Below are 18,935 nucleotides of genomic sequence, written 5' to 3'. Positions count from 1 at the left end.
CTTTAGAACACTTAGAATGGGCTGTAAAGTACTGTGAAGTGATATATAAGTGCTATTGCTAAGTGCTATTTATCACTCACAGAATAGTTAAAATATTTATTTATTTATTTACTTATTTACTTATTTACTTATTTATTTACTTATTTATTTACTTACTTATTTATTTATTTATTCAATTTTTATGCCGCCCTTCTCCTTAGACTCAGGGCGGCTTACAACATGTTAGCAATAGCACTTTTTAACAGAGCCAGCCTATTGCCCCCACAATCCGGGTCCTCATTTTACCCACCTCGGAAGGATGGAAGGCTGAGTCAACCTTGAGCCGGTGATAAGATTTTAACCGCTGACCTTCAGATCTACAGTCAGCTTCAGTGGCCTGCAGTACAGCACTCTACCTGCTGCGCCACCCCGGCTCTCATATAACTTGTGCTTTTAAAGTTACCCTCAGGTTGGTCTAAACTGTAAAGCGTTATTATATTTGAGTTAACTTCATTTTCATGCAAAGACATAATGCAAACACCATTTATCAGTCCTTTAATGTATCTCATAATGAGGAGGAGGAGGAGGGGATAATGTTCAGGTGAAAACGTATCTCATTAAACTGCCAATTTTGCACACTTCTAAACTATTAAGTATTGAGTATCTGCTGTGAAGATCCCGTACATTCATCAACTTCTAGTCAATCACACCTACATTCTGACAGACAATTACAGTCGGCATTTATCAAGCACATTTGAATGAAATAAGCTGTCAGAATAGGAAGTCAAAAAAGTAGAAAGAAATGTGTATGCCACCGAAGGAGTAAACTGAGACCGTTTGGCATTTCCAGGTGGCAATCTGGAAACATTGGTTCAATCCGATTAAATCCATTAACACTGGGAAAAATTGGGTTGAGTTCAGACCTCATTTCTGAAGAGCTTTTTTCCATTCCAAAACAATAATTACTTTCTCCATCTCTGTGGCAGTGAATACACTGTTTTCTGAATAACTCACAAAATTCAGAGAGATGACTATCTCACCTTCTGCTCTTTTTCCCGTTATTGAAAAGCTCTCCCCAACTCCAGAACAGCTTAAAGTTTACTTCCTCCTTTCTTACCACACAAAATTGCACAGTTGGATCAGTGTAAAGGATGACAAACCCACCCACTGCCAAATTATTGCATTAGTGATCATATGTATAGATTCTTTTCTCTCTTTGTTTTAAACTTTGAGAGCTTGAACCTGGAAAAAGGGAATACAAATACTCTCTTCCATCAGGAATTGAGGTCCAGTCTAATTGCCCTACTGCTGGTTGTTTCTTAGATTAGATTATTATTAGATTTGGAAGGGACCTTGTAGGTCATCTAGTCCAACCCCCTGCTCAAGCAGGAGTCCCTACACCATTTCGGACAAATGGACATCCAATCTAAATCCAAATTTCCATATAAATCCAATAACAACAACAACAACAACCATCATCATCATCATCATCATCACCTCCTCTTGAAAGTCTCAAATATTGGAGCTCTCACAACCTCCGCAGGCAAGCTGTATTTTATTACTGTAATTTATATACAGGTAGTCCTGGACTTACTTACTTACTTACTTACTTACTTACTTACTTACTTACTTACTTACTTATATACTTACTTATTGGATTTGTATGCCGCCCCTCTCCGGAGACTCGGGGCGGCTAACAGCGACAATAAAACGGTATACAATAGTAATTTGGTATTAGAAATGATTAAAAATCCATTAATATAAAAACCAAACATACATACATACATACCATGCATAGAATTGTAAAGGCCTAGGGGGAAAGAGGATCTCAATTCCCCCATGCCTGGCGGCAGAGGTGGGTTTTAAGTTGTTTACGAAAGGCAAGGAGGGTGGGGGCAGTTCTAATCTCTGGGGGGAGTTGGTTCCAGAGGGCCGGGGCCGCCACAGAGAAGGCTCTTCCCCTGGGTCCCGCCAGGCGACATTGCTTAGTTGACGGGACCCGGAGAAGATCCACTCTGTGGGACCTAACTGGTCACTGGGATTCGTGCAGCAGAAGGTGGTCCCTGAGGTAATCTGGTCCGGTGCCATGAAGGGCTTTATAGGTCATAACCAACACTTTGAATTGTGACCGGAAACTGATCGGCAACCAATGCAGACTGTGGAGTGTTGGTGTAACATGGGCATATTTGGGAAAACCCATGATTGCTCTCGCAGCTGCATTCAGTACGATCTGAAGTTTCCGAACATTTTTCAAAGGTAGCCTCATGTAGAGAGCGTGCAATGACTGCAATTGAACTCTGTTGCTATGCAAGATATTTATTAAGTGAGTTTTGCCCCATTTTATGACCTTCCTTGCAACTGTTGTTAAGTGAACCCTTGCATTTGTTAAGTTGGAAATATGATTGCAGCGCAGGCGGAGTAACAGTCGGACACAAGGTATGGGTATAAATAGGGTCACTTTTATTAACTCAACTTGGATTAACTATTTTGCCAAATAAGCCCACGTGACCTGCAGTGGTGCAAAATAAAATGGGGGCGGAGTTAACTTTCAAACCAAACTCAACTGAGCAACATCTGGGTGAAAGCTCCTAGCCCGGGTGCAAGGTCATGGTAAAATTACACCTGCGCCCTGCCCCAGGCCACGCCCCCGCGGCGTATGGGATGGCTCGCCACTGGTCTCCGATAATCTCCATGCAGCGAGCCACAGGAGCAACCCCCCTCACCGAACCCAGTCCGGTCGAGCCCTGTGATCCGAGAGGGAGATCACCCCTCACCTCAGTAGAGGTGCCCCTAAAGGAGATCACACGTTGCTGCTTACGCCCAATTCCGCCCCCTATCGGCCAACCCCCCCCCCAGTGACCTTGAGGGGGGGGCACTAGTTGGTGAGACCACCCCCTAACCGCACTCCCACGTACAGAGTAGAGCAGGCGAAAAAACAACCAGAGCTCGTCCAATTTGCTGTGGTTGCAAAAAATTCCTACTCGGCCCCACCGTGGGCGACCCATCATATGTACCCTGTAGCAGAGGGAGGGTGGGCGGGTGTCTCCAAACTGCGCGGGCGAGGGAACTGCGCCACGAGGCAGCCCCTTTTATAGGGCTGCCTCACCCTCGCCCCGCCAATGGGTGGCCAGCGCCACCAAACAACGTCATCCCTGCGGCCCCTGGGGATGACGAGGGGCCGCAGGCACCGCCCCCCACAATGGCGGCCTCCTTCCCCACCCACGCCGCAACCCCGCGCCGGCCGGTAAGTCGCCGGCGGCATTGTTAAATGAATGTGGCTTCCCCACTGGCTTTGCTTGTCAGAATGTCGCACTAGGTGATCACATGACCCTGGGACTCAGCTATTGTCATAAGAATGAATCAGTTTCCATGCATCTGAATTTTGATCACATGATCATAAGGAAGCTTCAAAGGTCGATTTCCAATGTCATTGGGTCCAGATGACAAACTAGACAAAGTTCTCTCAAGCTGTCCTTTTCCACAGCCTCCACTTGCTCCAGCAGTACCTAGAGCAGGAGTGGGCAATTCTTTTTTTTTTTAAAATAATTTTTATTAGTTTACAAAAAAACATATACAAAGGGAGGAAGAGTAGGTACATCTTGTTTTACATCATTATATCAACATATAATCACATGTAGAATATGGTTGTTCTGTTCAATTAAACTTTGTCCACTCAATATACATATCAAAGCCAAACAGATTGTCCAGTTATGAATTAAGTTTTTAAAGTATTGTATCTCTGTAATTTGTTAACTTTTAACTCTTCTGACTCTTCCTTCCCTCGGGCAGTGGGCAATTCTTATATCACCTTTGCAACTCCCAGAATTACTTTATGACCTGTGAACTTCAACTTCCAGAATTCATGAGCCAGCTATGCAAGTCACAGAGGGGTCAGAGTTGCCCGCCCTTGCCGTAGTGCAGGGGTTTCCAACCTTTGCAACTTTAAAACTTCCTTGACCTACTGGGCCACAATTCTGAATTGCAAACCTGTTACTTCATGAGAAGTGCAACCTCATCTAAAGTAATAGATGGAACATCTAAGAACCCAGAGGGTTTATTTATCAATAGTTTGTATCTTGCTGGGATGCAATCCACATTTGCATATATAAAGAAATCTAATAATGAGTTCCTGGTTTATGATACATATTGTTAAATGTTATGCAGCAGCTTTCCTCAATTTTACTCCTAGATTCTTTTGCCTCTGTAAAAAACCTTCCAATCTGCAAAGCCTCTATTGTAATGTAACCTTGATTTTGTTTGTCAATCTGGCAATAACAAGTATGTCTGAAGGCTGAAATGTGTTTTATGGTTAATACCTTCATTAGTTGAAAAACAAGATTCCCCATTCTTGTGTAAAAGTCATTTGTTTTAAATAGGGTATAGAGAGCACAGAATTAGAGTGTTAGTTTTGCCCAAGAATGGCATCAAATTGTGGTGTCAGGTGAAGTTTTATTGGCTGGCACTAAATTACATGAGGGCAAGATACTATCTAGCAAATTATTGCCATGGCTGTACAAATTTCAGTCCCATTTTCATTATTGCAGATAACAACAAAAGTTTAAATGAGAAGTCTTGCTAGTGGGTGGAAAGGCACCAAGCAAGACAGAAACAAAAAACAACTGTTGGAATTTTAAATCACAGAATTAGAGTGTTGGTTTTGCACAACGATGGCATCAAATCATGGTGTCAGGTGAAGTTTTATTGGCTGGCACTAAATTACATGAGGGCAAGGTACTACCTAGCAAATTATTGCTATGGCTGTACAAATTTCAGTCCCATTTTAATTATTGCAAATAACAACCAAAGTTTAATGAGAAGTCTTGCAAGTGGGTGAAAATGCACCAGGCAAGATAGAAACAAAAACCAACAGTTGATATTTTTTCCCCAAGTTGACCAAGAACTTATGGAAAGATGAAAATCAGAACATGTTCAGCTGTTGCAAAGTTAGGTCAATGGGTCATACACATCCAGTACATACATCACACAAGATAGCAGTCCAGATTATATAGTTTAGACCAGAGGTCTTCAAACTTGGCAATTTTGAGACTTGTGGATTTCAACTCCTAGAATTCTCCAGTCGGCTGGATAATTCTGGGAGTTGAAGTCCACAAATCTTAAAGTTGCCAAGCTTGGGGACCCTTGGCTTAGAGTATACTGAAAAGAAAGAGAGATGAACAATTTATGATATTTCCAAATGAGAGAGTATAGAACCAGGTATGAATGTATATACCCACACATCTGCACACACACACACTTCAATTCCATACATACCTTAAGGCACCTTGCACTGGTTTGAGGACAGACAGAAGAGGAAGGAAATTTTTACAAGCTTACAAATGAAAGGCATTCCTTTTTCATTTTATTTATGGTTCCAGATCAATCAAAATGGGAGGAAAGGTCTTTTGATTTCCAGTAGATATTAACAGAGGAATAGAATCAAGATTATGTGAAGTATTAGTACCAATTTTAAAGCCTGGGTAAGACTGCATCCAGTTTTCATTTCATTTATTGGATTTATATGCCGCCCCTCTCCGAAAAAAGTTTTGGTCACCCTGATATAAAAAAAGATGCTGAGAATCTGGTAAGAGTGCAGAGAAGGGCAACAAAGATGATTACCAGAGGCTAAAACATGAGAAAGAGTTGCAGGAACTAGTTTTATAGTTTATAAATTAGTTTATAGAAAAGAAGGGCTAGAGGGTGAGATGATAGCAGTGTTTCAATATCTAAGGGACTGCCACAAAGAAAAGGGAGTTATTCTCCAAAGCACCTGAAGGCAGGGCAAGAAGCTATGGATGGAAAGCAATCAAGGAGAGACCCAAGCTAGAATTTGTTCTGGTTTCCGGCTAGAGCCTCTGTTAATTGGAATAAAGGCTTACTGAATTCAGAGATTTATAAAACAAAAACATAATCTTTATTGCTCTCTTCTGTTACAAAACTGCGTCTTTGGCAGGCAATCACTTTTATCTCAGTCTTTAATCATTAAATCAACATAAAACATTCTCCAAGCATTCTTCCCTTCATCTTGAGATTTATGGCTAGGCAGCATTAGCCCAGAGTAACAAAAACTGCAGTTAAAAGACACATAAAAGAAAGCTTTCTTCAGAGCCACCTCCATATTGATTTATGGCAGAACTGAAAACTCTATTCTTCTTCTCTGCTGACACCTGGATGCGATGAATTAATTACTTAATTAATTAACCCGTTCCTCTCCTTAATATTTCTTCCTTGACACTTGCTCTCTTCGTCTCTGTAATCATCTGAAATGAGGATTTAACCATCTATTATCTGTCTCTCCTTCACTGGAGTCGGAACTCATAGAAACGTCCTGTGGTTGGTCTCCCCCTTCTTCTTCTGCCTGCAAATCAGGACCTGCCACTAATTCATAAACACTTTCTGAATCAGAATTTGCGAAATCCCCAAACTGAACAGGAGTATACACAACAGAATTAAGCAGAAATTTACTGACAGTGAGAACAATTAATCAGTGGCATGACATCCAGAAGTTATGGGTGCCCTGTCACTGAAAGTTTTGAAGAAGAAATTGGACATTCATTTGTCCAAAATGGTATAGGCTCTCCTGCTTGTGTAGAGGATTGGACTGAAAGACCTCCTAGGTTCCTTCTAAATCTATTATTCTGTTATGGTGAATTAATTTATTTTAAAAAAATATGTGACTGTCTGCCTGTCTAAACATGCAAACTTTGGGCAGTCAAGAATTACACAATCCCCCATACCAGCAACCTAAATTTTAAAAGAAAAATAAACAACTAAGGCACCGTAGAATATATTAATTCACACAAATCATACCTGCCTTGACTTATCTTTTATCCCAGCTGAAGACTTGTGAGAATAGCAAGTCTTCACAGCGACCCAGAACTCCAAGAAGGCAAGGGCCTTCTGGAACTCAGATGCAAGGCTATTTCATAGAGTAGCCACCACAACAGAGTCAGCATGATGTCATCATTTAAACCTAAACGAGAGAAGAGTTTTTAACAATGCAGTACTATAGGGTCCCATGAGTATAAGTTCTATGAGAATTTAAAAAGTTAGAACTCCCTTGGGGTGAGTCTAATGCTTGCCCTTATATAGAAGTTTTACAAGAAGCAATGTAGAATTGTTTCTTATCATCTTCTAGAATGGACTCCCCCCCCAATTTTCCAGTTTAATCTGCAACCATGGTATGTGTTGGTAATCTTTCATTCAAGTAATAATAAGGTGGTTGCAGCCAATGGAATTTATTTTTAAATGAAAAATTCAGAACTGCATTCAGAACTAAGACTTGTAACATGTCAATGTTACTGCAAACAGTAACTTGGCTTAACAGGAGGTTCATGAATTTTTCCTTTTTTTAGCCACATCATTTTCTTTCTTTCTTTCTTTCTTTCTTTCTTTCTTTCTTTCTTTCTTTCTTCCTTCTTTCTTGCATTTTTTTTATTTTTTAACTACACACAGAGAGAGAGACACAGACACAGAGACACAGACACACAAGCACACATATAAACAAGTATACCATAGCATCTTATTAGGTATTAACCTATATTTATATATTATCATCACATAAACAAATTAACATTTGTTGCAAAAATCAAAACCAGAAGCACACACAGATGACTGATTCAGTTGTATTCAATAACTTCTTTATAAACACACACACACACACACACACACACAACCCTTGAATACCAGAAGTAGAATTCTTCTTCAATCAGTCACAGATAAACATAAGCAGGACAGTTAGTTTCATTTCAGCAGAGCAGACAAGCACAGAGAGTGCAGAGTGTGGACCTGGAGCCATGCCCAGCCTTAAGTTTAATTTTTCAGTTTCAATTCTCTGCACAAACTCAGTGTTTAACTCCCATTGGCTGACCTAGCTACTACGCCTATTCATTGGCTAGCACTAAGATGTCTCTCCTAGTTCATGAATATCTTAACACAAATAATCTTACATATATCATTATCAATTTGCTCTTCTGTTTTCCCTATACAAGATCATATCTCTTTTCTCTCTCACCTTCTTTTGTTTCCTCTACTTTCTCCTTCTCTCCCTTCTTCCTTCTTCCTACTTCCCTCTTCTTCCTTCCTTTGATTTTCTCCTCCTCTTTCTCAATCTCTCCTCCCCTCTCTCTTCTCCTCCCCTCCTCCTCTTTCTTCTTCCTTCTCACCTCCCAACCTCCTCTCTTCCTTTTCTCAAAGCCATATCATTTTCAATAAATAATTGCCTGGGTATTATAATTTGATAAATTGTAAACCATGTTTTATAAGCCGTAGTGACTAAGATGAAGCAAAAAGACTTAGTCCTATTCATAGAAATCTATCAATAAAATTCATATTTGTTGTAACAAGGATGAGGGAGAGATGGAAAATGTTGCAGCAGCTATTAAAAAGTGAATAAATTTGATATCTCATTGGTCGAGTTATATAGATGGATGCACAACATGGTGTGTTATAAGCAGCAGGATTTCCAATTGCAGAGAAGCGCAAGGATTGAATTTTGATTGATTCCAATATGAACTTAGGTTCTTGATTGCAACCTTCTGTCAATGTGTGAATGTACTCCATTTCTTTGAAACACTTCTCCGCCTATACCACTACCAAAAGTAAAATTTGAAGACAACAAGGAAAAAGAAACCAAAGTAGCTATAAAACAAAATTGCAGACCAAGGAAACTTCACCAGGGAACACAAGACTTATATCATTTCTTGTTTCAGAAAATGCCAGAGCTGACATTATTTCCAGTCAATCCCTACATAGCTAAACGTTTTCCTGTCCTTTGATACTTAAGTTTCCCACAGCTGTTCAGTGTTGGAATTATAAAAATCTATAATTGAACATTATGCATTTTAAAGTGCAGCCCTGTACAGCCTCATACTACTTAACTGATAAATTCAAAAGCTAGAAAGAACATGATTATGTGGGAGAGCAACAGAAGATGGAGAAAATAAGTTAGAATTGATAAAGGAGAGAATAAGTAGAAAAATAATTTTAGAAGCAGTGGCATGTCTTTTTACAATTTCACATGGTAGGCATTGTAACAGCCTTATTGTTAGCTGTCCAGTAGTTGTCGCATGCATAAAGATTTTGCTCAACAAATTAAACTAAATATAATTTCTTTATTTTAATTTTTTTACAAATTATTCAACATATCCAACACACCTTCCTCCTCCTATTTTCCCCATACCAAACATCCTGTAAGGTGAGTTGGGTTAAGAGAGAATGATGGCCCCAAATTCACCAGCTGATTTTTATGCTTAAGGCAAAACTCTCCATCTCCTGGTGACTGGCCCAAAGTCTACCAAGCTAGCTTTCATGGCTAAGGCAAGACTACAACTCAGAAACCCAATTTTCTGCCTGGTGCCTTAACTATCAGATAAAACTGGTTTGCTGGAAAAGTAATACTGTATTTTTCAGAGTATAAGTGTTCTGCCCGTGTGTTTCAACTACCCGTAACTACAGGGTAATTAGTCCAGGAAGACACACACCACATGATAAAAGGAAAACCCAAAAGATTTTATAAACAGAAAAACAGAAACAGCTCCCTTTTTAAATGTCAAAGGGATTTTCTGGTACACACAAGACACAGGTGAAATGCAATCCAATTGCTCACCCAATAACTGGGAAATTGAGTCCAATTCTAAAGTCCAGAGAGTCCACACACACAATCCTGAACAGCAAAAAACCACGATCTTGACGAAACAATGAATCAGATAAACTGCCATGAGGCTAACACACCAGGCTGCACTTTTATCTGTAGCACTAATTATAGCAGCCCCACCCAACCACAGGTGGCCTAATTTTCTCTTTTAATAATCCTTCAGTTGTTGTCTCCTATGCATCACTCTACACATGCGTGGATGTGTCATTAATTCTTGTTCCGAATCCAGGGATGATACAGATGATTGATCTCCTCCTGGGCTGTCTGCCAAACTCCCCCTTTCCCTGTCACTCACGCTTCCTTGGTCAGAGGAGACAGATTATACTGGAAGCAAAACAGGCCTGCGGCATGTGGATGTCTCCCCCCACCTCCACCTCCACATTGCTTGGGGCAGGAGCTGGGCCAGAGCTAACCACAACAATAAGACACACCTTTTTCCTCCCTGAAAGAGGCTGAAAATTTGGGTGTGTCTTATACTCTGAATGTAGCCTTTTTAAAGCTTTATTTCCAACCCTAATGAGGTGCTAACGATCTTCCCAGTTCTTACCTTGCAGGCTTTTTCATTGTTATTCTCTCCCAAGAATATTTTTCCAGCCTTAAGTCTTTGCAGACTTTTTCTCATTGTTCTACTTGCTCCAAGTAAGTTTCTTTCCAGCTGTAACGAGGTGTTAACGATGTTCCCAGCTCAGTTTGCAGGCTCTTTCATTGTTACTCTCTCTAAATAAGGTTTTTTAAAAGCCCTAACCAGGGGATAAAATAATGGGCCGAAGCTAACCAGACTAAGGGATTTTATGTAGCAAAAGGTCAGATGAATAACTTGTAGGCAGATTCCTCCCCACTCCATTTCCTTCCCAAAAACTAAGGTGCATCTTATACTTTGAAAAATGTGGCAATTAGTTGGGATCAGTAAACCATGTATTTTAAGAGTATAGATTAGATTAGATTAGATTTATTGGATTTATATGCTGTCCCTCTTCGCAAACTCGGGGCAGCTCACAACAAGGTAAAAACAATACATAATAACAAATCCAATACCCACCAATCCAATTACAACTTTAAGCTAAAAAATTCATAAAAAATAACCCCAGAATATTAAAAAACAAGCATACAATCAATCTAACACCAAAACAACATGGGCAAGGGGGAGATGTTTCAGTTCCCCCATGCCTGACGGCAGAGGTGGGTTTTAAGGAGTTTGCGAAAGGCAAGGAGGGTGGGGGCAATCCTAATCTCAGGGGGGAGCTGGTTCCAGAGGGTCAGAGCCACCACAGAGAAGGCTCTTCCCCTGGGTCCCGCCAGACGACATTGTTTAGTCGACGGATCCTGGAGAAGGCCAACTCTGTGGGACCTAACCGGTCGCTGGGATTCGGGCGGCAGAAGGCGGTCCCGGAGATATTCTGGTCCAGTGCCATGAAGGGCTTTATAGGTCATAACCAACACTTTGAATTGTGACTGGAAACTGATCGGCAACCAATGCAGACTGCGGAGTGTTGGAGTGATATGGGCATACTTAGAGAAGCCCATAATTGCTCTCGCAGCTGCATTCTGCACGATCTGAAGTTTCTGAACACTTTTCAAAGGTAGCCCCATATAGAGAGCATTACAGTAGTCGAGCCTCAAGGTGATGAGGGAATGAGTGACTGTGAGCAATGACTCCCGGTCCAAATAGGGCCGCAACTGGCGCACCAGGTGAACCTGGGCAAACGCCCCCCTCGCCCAGCTGAAAGATGTTTCTCTAATGTGAGCTGTGGATCGAGGAGGACGCCCAAGTTGCGGACCCTCTCTGAGGGGGTCAATTCCCCCCCCCAGGGTAATGGATGGACAGATAGAATTGTCCTTGGGAGGCAAGACCCACATCCACTCTGTCTTGTCTGGATTGAGTTTGAGTTTGTTGACACCCATCCAGGCCCCAACAGCCTCCAGGCACCGGCACATCACTTCCACTGTAATGGGCACTCTCAAAATGGTTGCATCACAAAACTCTAGTATGAGAAGATATACTAAAGAGTTATCTCCTCCCTTACACTCCCAGGATGTTGACTATTTCCACAGCTTGTTTTTTACTTTTTTTTCTCATTAGAAAAAGTTTCTTTTTAACGATTTATTGCAATGTTTTTAAAGATCTCTTCTACATTCCTAGATATTAGATTATATTTAAGACTGATACTAGCTTTCTGATTGCAACTGGAGTCTTGTGCTCTATCAGATACTAAATATCTTACTGTGAAAACCTGCTTTAAAATTTATTGGGATGAAAACCCCCACAGGATGATGTCATGGTATATAAATAATGCAAAGGATGTAAATCACAGTGGAAATTTAGTCTGCAGCATGCAAAGTATCCCTCACTGAGGTCTGATAAAATTAAGGGTTTACAGTTCACAATATAAATATTTGCACAACACACCTGATCATGGAATTTACTCCCTCCTTAGACTCACACAATACTTTAAATCATTAAATAATCAGCCTACTTTACAAAGCATTCTAAGACTTACATGCAAAGATACCCAGAATTAAAACTACTATACATAGGATGTTGCACAAATGCAATGTGCTAATGCTATCTCTGCCATGATTAAATATTAACTGTTAGACAAATGCAGCTAAGAAAATTATTGTGTTGTTTTGTTTTGTTTTAAATCCAGACTAAAGAAATTTCTAGGAGCCAAATACAGGTTGTCTTCAACTTACAACCACAAATGAGCCCAAAAGTTATTTTGCTAAATGAGAGATGAGTGAGCCTTGCCCCATTTTACAACTATTTCATGCCACATTTGTTAAGCGAATCACTGCAGTTATTAAGTAAAAACTGGGTTGTTAAGTGAAGTGGATTTTGCTTGTCAGAAAAGAAGATTACATGACCCCAGGACACTGAAACTGTCATAAGCCCAAGGCAGTAGCCAAGTATCTCCGGAATCCCAGCGACCGATAAGGTCCCACAGAGTTGGCCTTCTCCGGGTCCCGTTGACTAAACAATGTCGTTTGGCAGGCCCCAGGGGAAGAGCCTTCTCTGTGGCGGCCCCGGCCCTCTGGAACCAACTCCCCCCGGAGATTAGAACTGCCCCACCCTCCCTGTCTTTCGTAAACTACTCAAGACTCATTTATACTGCCCGGCATGGGGGAGTTGAGATTGCTCCTCCCCCTAGGCCATTACAAGTTATGCATGGTATGTTTGTGTGTATGTTTGGTTTTATAATAGGGTTTTTTAGTTGTTTTTATTATTGGATTGCACATGTTGTGTTTATTATTGTTGTTAGCCGCCCCGAGTCTGCGGAGAGGGGCGGCATACAAATCCAATAAATTATTATTATTATTATTATTATTTGGCCCTGGGAATGCTGCAACACTCATAAATCTGATAAACAGTAATAAATGTCATTGTAACTTCAGATGGTCACTAAATGAACTGTCATAAATTGAGGACTACTTGTATACAATCTTAGCTGAGTTTGCCAAAAGATACATTGTGCATACTGATGCTACCCTATGCCAACTACTTTGCAGTGTCCTAAGGAAAGCATAGATAAAGTGAGATAAATCATCATTTAACCTTTTGCTATGTAAAATCCCTTTTATAAAGACACGATGGCTCAGTATAGAATGCTGGTGAGACCACATTTGGAATACTGTGTTCAGTTCTGGAGACCTCACCTACAAAAAGATATTGACAAAATTGAACGGGTCCAAAGACGGGCTACAAGAATGGTGGAAGGTCTTAAGCATAAAACGTATCAGGAAAGATTTAATGAACTCAATCTGTATAGTCTGGAGGACAGAAGGAAAAGGGGGGACATGATCGAAACATTTAAATATATTAAAGGGTTAAATAAGGTTCAGGAGGGAAGTGTTTTTAATAGGAAAGTGAACACAAGGACAAGGGGATACAATCTGAAGTTAGTTGGGGGAAAGATCAAAAGCAACATGAGAAAATATTATTTTACTGAAAGAGTAGTAGATCCTTGGAACAAACTTCCAGCAGACGTGGTAGATAAATCCACAGTAACTGAATTTAAACATGCCTGGGATAAACATATATCCATCCTAAGATAAAATACAGAAAATAGTATAAGGGCAGACTAGATGGACCATGAGGTCTTTTTCTGCCGTCAGACTTCTATGTTTCTATGTTTCTATGTTTCTAGGGAACAGGACCCGAGAACCTGAATGAGGATTTGTTTTGGTATTGCATTGTGTAGGACCTCAATAGTTTTTCTGTTCTGAAGATGGGAAATCTGTCTACCATTCTTTACTGCCTACATTTTTCCCAGAAATATATTCACCGGCAGACTGAACCACCTACTAATTACATTTTATCATAGCATATTCTTCCACTCTTGCTGATGTGATTTGTTTGTAATTTAGTGCATTGTTTGAGTATAGAGCTCTGGGTTAATTAGATAAAGTAGGTTTCCATTTGCTAACTATATATTATTACATTAATTACCTGGGAGGGCTGAGTGGTACTTTGGTGTAAATGTGTCAAGCTAAAAGTCTTCTGGGAGAACAAGCTTTGGTTGCATCAACTGAGTTCCTTCTTACTGGAAGTGAATCATCAGTCCAGCATCTGGCAGGTGAATACTGAGTGTGTATTATTTTATTAACTTCAGATCGTGCAGAATGCAGCTGCTAGAGCAATCATGGGCTTCCCAAGGTATGCCCATGTTAAACCAACACTCCGCAGTCTGCATTGGTTGCCGATCAATTTCCGGTCACAATTCAAAGTGTTGGTTATGACCTATAAAGCCCTTCATGGCATCGGACCAGAATATCTCTAGGACCGCCTTCTGCCGCACGAATCCCAGCGACCGGTCAGGTCCCACAGAGTTGGCGTTCTCCGGGTCCTGTCGACTAAGCAATGTCGTTTGGTGGGACCCAGGAGAAGAGCCTTCTCTGTGGCAGCCCTGACCCTCTGGAACCAGCTCCCCACAGATATCAGAGTTGTTCCCACTCTCCTTGCCTTTCGCAAGCTCCTTAAAACCCACCTCTGTCGTCAGGCATAGGGGAATTGAAATTTCCCTTCCCCCTAGGCTTATAGAATTTATACATGGTATGCTTGTATGTATGAGTGTTTTTTTAAATTGGGGTTTTATAGATTGTTTTTAATATTAGATTTGTTTACATTGTCTTTTTATATTGTTGTTAGCCGCCCCGAGTCTTCGGAGAGGGGCGGCATACAAATCTAATAAGTAAGTAAGTAAGTAAGTAAGTAAGTAATTAAGTAAGTAAGTAAGTAAGTAAGTAAGTAAGTAAGTAAGTAAGTAAGTAAGTAAATAGATAAACAAACAAACAAACAAACAAACAAACAAACAAACAAATTTCCTAGTTTTTTTCCCCTCTGATATATTCATATTGCACCAAAGGAGCTCAAACTAATGCAACATATTACGTTTCACATGGTTTTCTGTTATCTATTATTTTGTTGGATGGAGGAGATCTCTCTAGGCATGTTCATCAATTCCAAATAACTGCAGTTCATACAAATTGCTTAAACAGGCAATATGGCTGTTGAATTCAATTGAATTGAACATTATTTGGCCAAGTATGATTAGACACACAAGGAATTTGACCTGATCGAAAGGGGAGGAAAGAATTCATCCTTTAATTAGGCAAAAACCACAGGAACTAGCTAGTGTCGGTTTTGCTTCATGCATACTGAAATGATGTACTCAATAAAGTTATGCTTAAACAAATCTGATGGCTTAGTTGGGTTTGTCAGTTGGAACCTTGATACTATAATTCCCATTGTTTCCAATCAATATAGCTAAATGCAGAAGGCTGTTTAGAATTACTCAGCTGACTGTAATTAAACCAACAACTGTTAGTGGTTAAGCATCAGATTAGAAACTAGGAGGCAGTGAGTTCTAGCTATGCCTTAGGCATTAAATCTTAGGCATTCAGACTGAGGCAAAAGGGTCAGGTCATAGTCCTGTTATTTGGGATGAGTTTGACCTGTAACTCCTGATGAAGTGGACAATGCCATGGGAGTTGTAAATTCATCCACTTGCTTACTGGACCCTTGCCTCTCCTGGCTGGTTTTGGCCAGTTGGAAAGTGACACGTGGTTGGATTCAGGCATTAATTAACACTTTCTTGAGTGAGGGGTCATTTCCACAGCCACTGAAGAAGGAGGTTGTGCGACCCCCTCCTCAAGAAACTGACCCTGGATCCAGCCGAATTGAAGAACTTCAGGCCAATCTCTAATCTGCCCTTCTTGGGTAAGGTTGTTGAGAAAGTGGTGGCACTCCAGCTCCAGCGGTCTTGGATGAACCCGACTATCTGGATCCCTTTCAGTCTGGTTTCAGGACCACTCACAGCACAGAAACCACTTTGGTCACACTGATGGATGATCTCTGGCGGGCCTGGGATAGGGGTTATTCCTCTATCCTGGTGCTTTTTGACCTGTCAGTGGCCTTCAATACCATTGACCATGGTACCCTTCTGCGATGGCTGGAGGGGTTGGGAATGGGGGGCACCATTTTATGGTGGTTCTCCTATCTTTCTGGTCATTTGCAGTCAGTGTTAGTGGGGGTCAGAGGTTCACCCCTTGGCCCCTACTTTGTGTGGTGTCTACTATTTAACATTTACATGAAGCCGCTGGGTGAGATCATCTGACAGCATGGGGTGAATCAGTATGCTGGTGATGCCCAGTTATACATCTCTATCTCATGTCAATTCAGTGAAGCGGTGGATATGATGTGCCAGTGCCTGGAAGCTGTGAGGGCCTGGATGGGAGCCAACAGTCTCAAGCTCAACCCAAACAAGACCGTGTGGCTGTGGGCCTTTCCTCCTATGGACTACTCTATCTGTCTGTCCATTGTTCTGGGAAGGAGAACACTGACCCCCTCAGACAGGGTCCACAATTTGGGTGTCCTCCTGGATCCACAGCTGAGCCTTGATCACCATCTCTCAGCTGTAGCCAGGGAGGCCTTTGCCCAGATTTGTCTAATTACGACCCTATTTGGACCAGGAGGCTTTACACACAGTCATTCAGGCCATCTTGATTATTGCAGAATGTTCGGAGACTACAAATAGTCCAGAAGGCAGCTGCACAAGCTACACCCATATAATTCCTATGCTCCGTGGGTTGCACTGTCTACCAATTAGTCACCAGTCACAATTCAAGGTGTTGGTTATCACCTATAAAGCCCTACATGACTTAGGGCCAGACTCTCTATAGTACTGTCTGCTGCCACATACTTCCCAGAGACGAATAGATCACAGAAGGTTGGTCTCCTCCAGGTTATGTAAGCAATGCAATTTGGCAATGCCATGGGGGAGGGTCTTCTCTGTGGGTGCCCCCACTCTATGGAACTCCCCCCCCCAATGCTCCCACCCTACTGGCCTTCCAAAAGGCTACGAAGACCTGGCTTTTCCAGCAGGCCTGGGGGCCATGAATCTGACATCTGCCATGTCCAAATTACATTTAATGGCATGTATGTGTGTTGCCTGGATTGACTGAGTTATGGGTTTTTAACTGGGGTTTATAGTTTTAGATTTTCCATATTTGACTTCTTTTTTTACTGTATTTGTATTTTTTAATTGTTGTAAGCCCAATCCTTCAGGATTGGGAGGCATAGAAGAGTGAATGAATGAATGAATGAATGAATGAATGAATGAATGAATGAATGAATGAATGAATGAAACTGGGAGACTTTGTCCCCAGTCTTTCAGCTTGGCCCACCCCACAGGGTTGTTGTAGAGGAGAAAATACAGTGCATTCAGAAAATATTTAGACCCTCTTCACAATTGTAGGTTTTTTTTTCTTTTTAATACATTTACAGATCTTTCTAAAATTCTATTTTCATTTTCTCATTGTAGGATACCGAGTGTAGATTAATAAGAAAAAAATGAATTTCCAGAACAGTAGAATCAGGCTGCAGCATAATAAATTTGACAAAAGGGAAGGAAGTCTGAATACTTTCTGAACTCAGTGTAAAAGGAGAACAGAAGATTGAGTATGTTCGCTACCTTGAGTTATTTATAAAACATAATAGCAATAGAAATAGCCCTTGGACTTATATAGTAGATAGCTACTTGTCTGGAATGACATAGGGCTGTGATGGAGAACCTATGGCATGTGTGCCACAGATGGGGTGCAGAGCCATAGCAGAGGGCATGCAAGGCGTTGCCCTATGTTAGTTCCAGCATGCATGCGAGCGGTAGCCAGCTGATATTTGGCCTTGGGAAAGGCCATTTCACCCTCTGGAGTCTTAAGGGAACCTTCCCCAAAGGCTCCGGAGTGTGAAAAACAGCACGACTGGCAAACCGGAAGTCCATTTTTCGGTACTTCTGCGTTGCGCATTTGGCCATTTTTTCACCATCCCAGACTTTGGGGAGGCCTGTGTGAATGCACTGGGACAGGGGGGGATTGTATGCATGCACATGCTAGCACACGCAAACACATCCTTTTGGCATGCATAGGGTCTTCTGCTTGCTCAGGGGGTTGGACTATAAGACCTCCATCCTCCTTTCCAACTTTATTATTCTGTTATCACCCCACAGTGCTTTACTCTCTGAGCAGTTTACAGAGTCAGAAGACTCCCCCCCCCCAACGATCTGGGTCCTCATTTTACTGACCTTGGATGGATGGAAAGCTGAACCCTATCAGGATCAAACTCCAGGCTGTGGGAAAATTTAGACTTCAACAGTACATTCTATTACTGCAAGAGAAGTGGTGGCTCAGGGAGTAAGACGCTGAGATTGTCAATCAGAAAGGTCAGCAGTTCAGCAGTTCAAATCCCTAGTGCTGTGTAACAGAGTGAGCTCCCGTTACTTGTCCTAGCTTCTGCCAACCTAGCAGTTTAAAACCATGTAAGAAATGCAAGTAGAAAAATAGGGATCACTTTGATGGGCAGGTCACAATGGAATCTGGACCTTAAAAAAGAGATCAAAGAAAATGAATGGCAATTACTCTGGAGCAGAAATTTTAAACTAACCATTGCCACGTCTTACAAAAAGAACTTAATTAAAATGTTTTACAGGTGGCACATTACTCCGATAAAATTAACAAAACTAAACAATAAACTTTCACCATACTGTTGGAAGTGTCACCAAGAGATTGGCACCTATTTTCACCTATGGTGGCAATGCATAAAAGCCCAGAAGTTCTGGAATATAATTGGACTCTGGATCGATGAAATATTAAATTTGAAAATTGAAAAAAAACCCGAATGTTTCCTTCTAGGTATTCTTAAACAAAATTTGTCTAAAACCCAAATACATCTAATTGTCCATTTAGTTACAGCAGCCAGACTAACCTTTGCACAGTGGTGGAAAAACGAGGATATACCTCCGAAAGATGC

The sequence above is a fragment of the Erythrolamprus reginae genome, chromosome 8 (assembly GCF_031021105.1).
Source record: "Erythrolamprus reginae isolate rEryReg1 chromosome 8, rEryReg1.hap1, whole genome shotgun sequence".
Classification (NCBI taxonomy): domain Eukaryota; kingdom Metazoa; phylum Chordata; class Lepidosauria; order Squamata; family Dipsadidae; genus Erythrolamprus; species Erythrolamprus reginae.
This window is presented reverse-complemented; position numbering follows the sequence as displayed.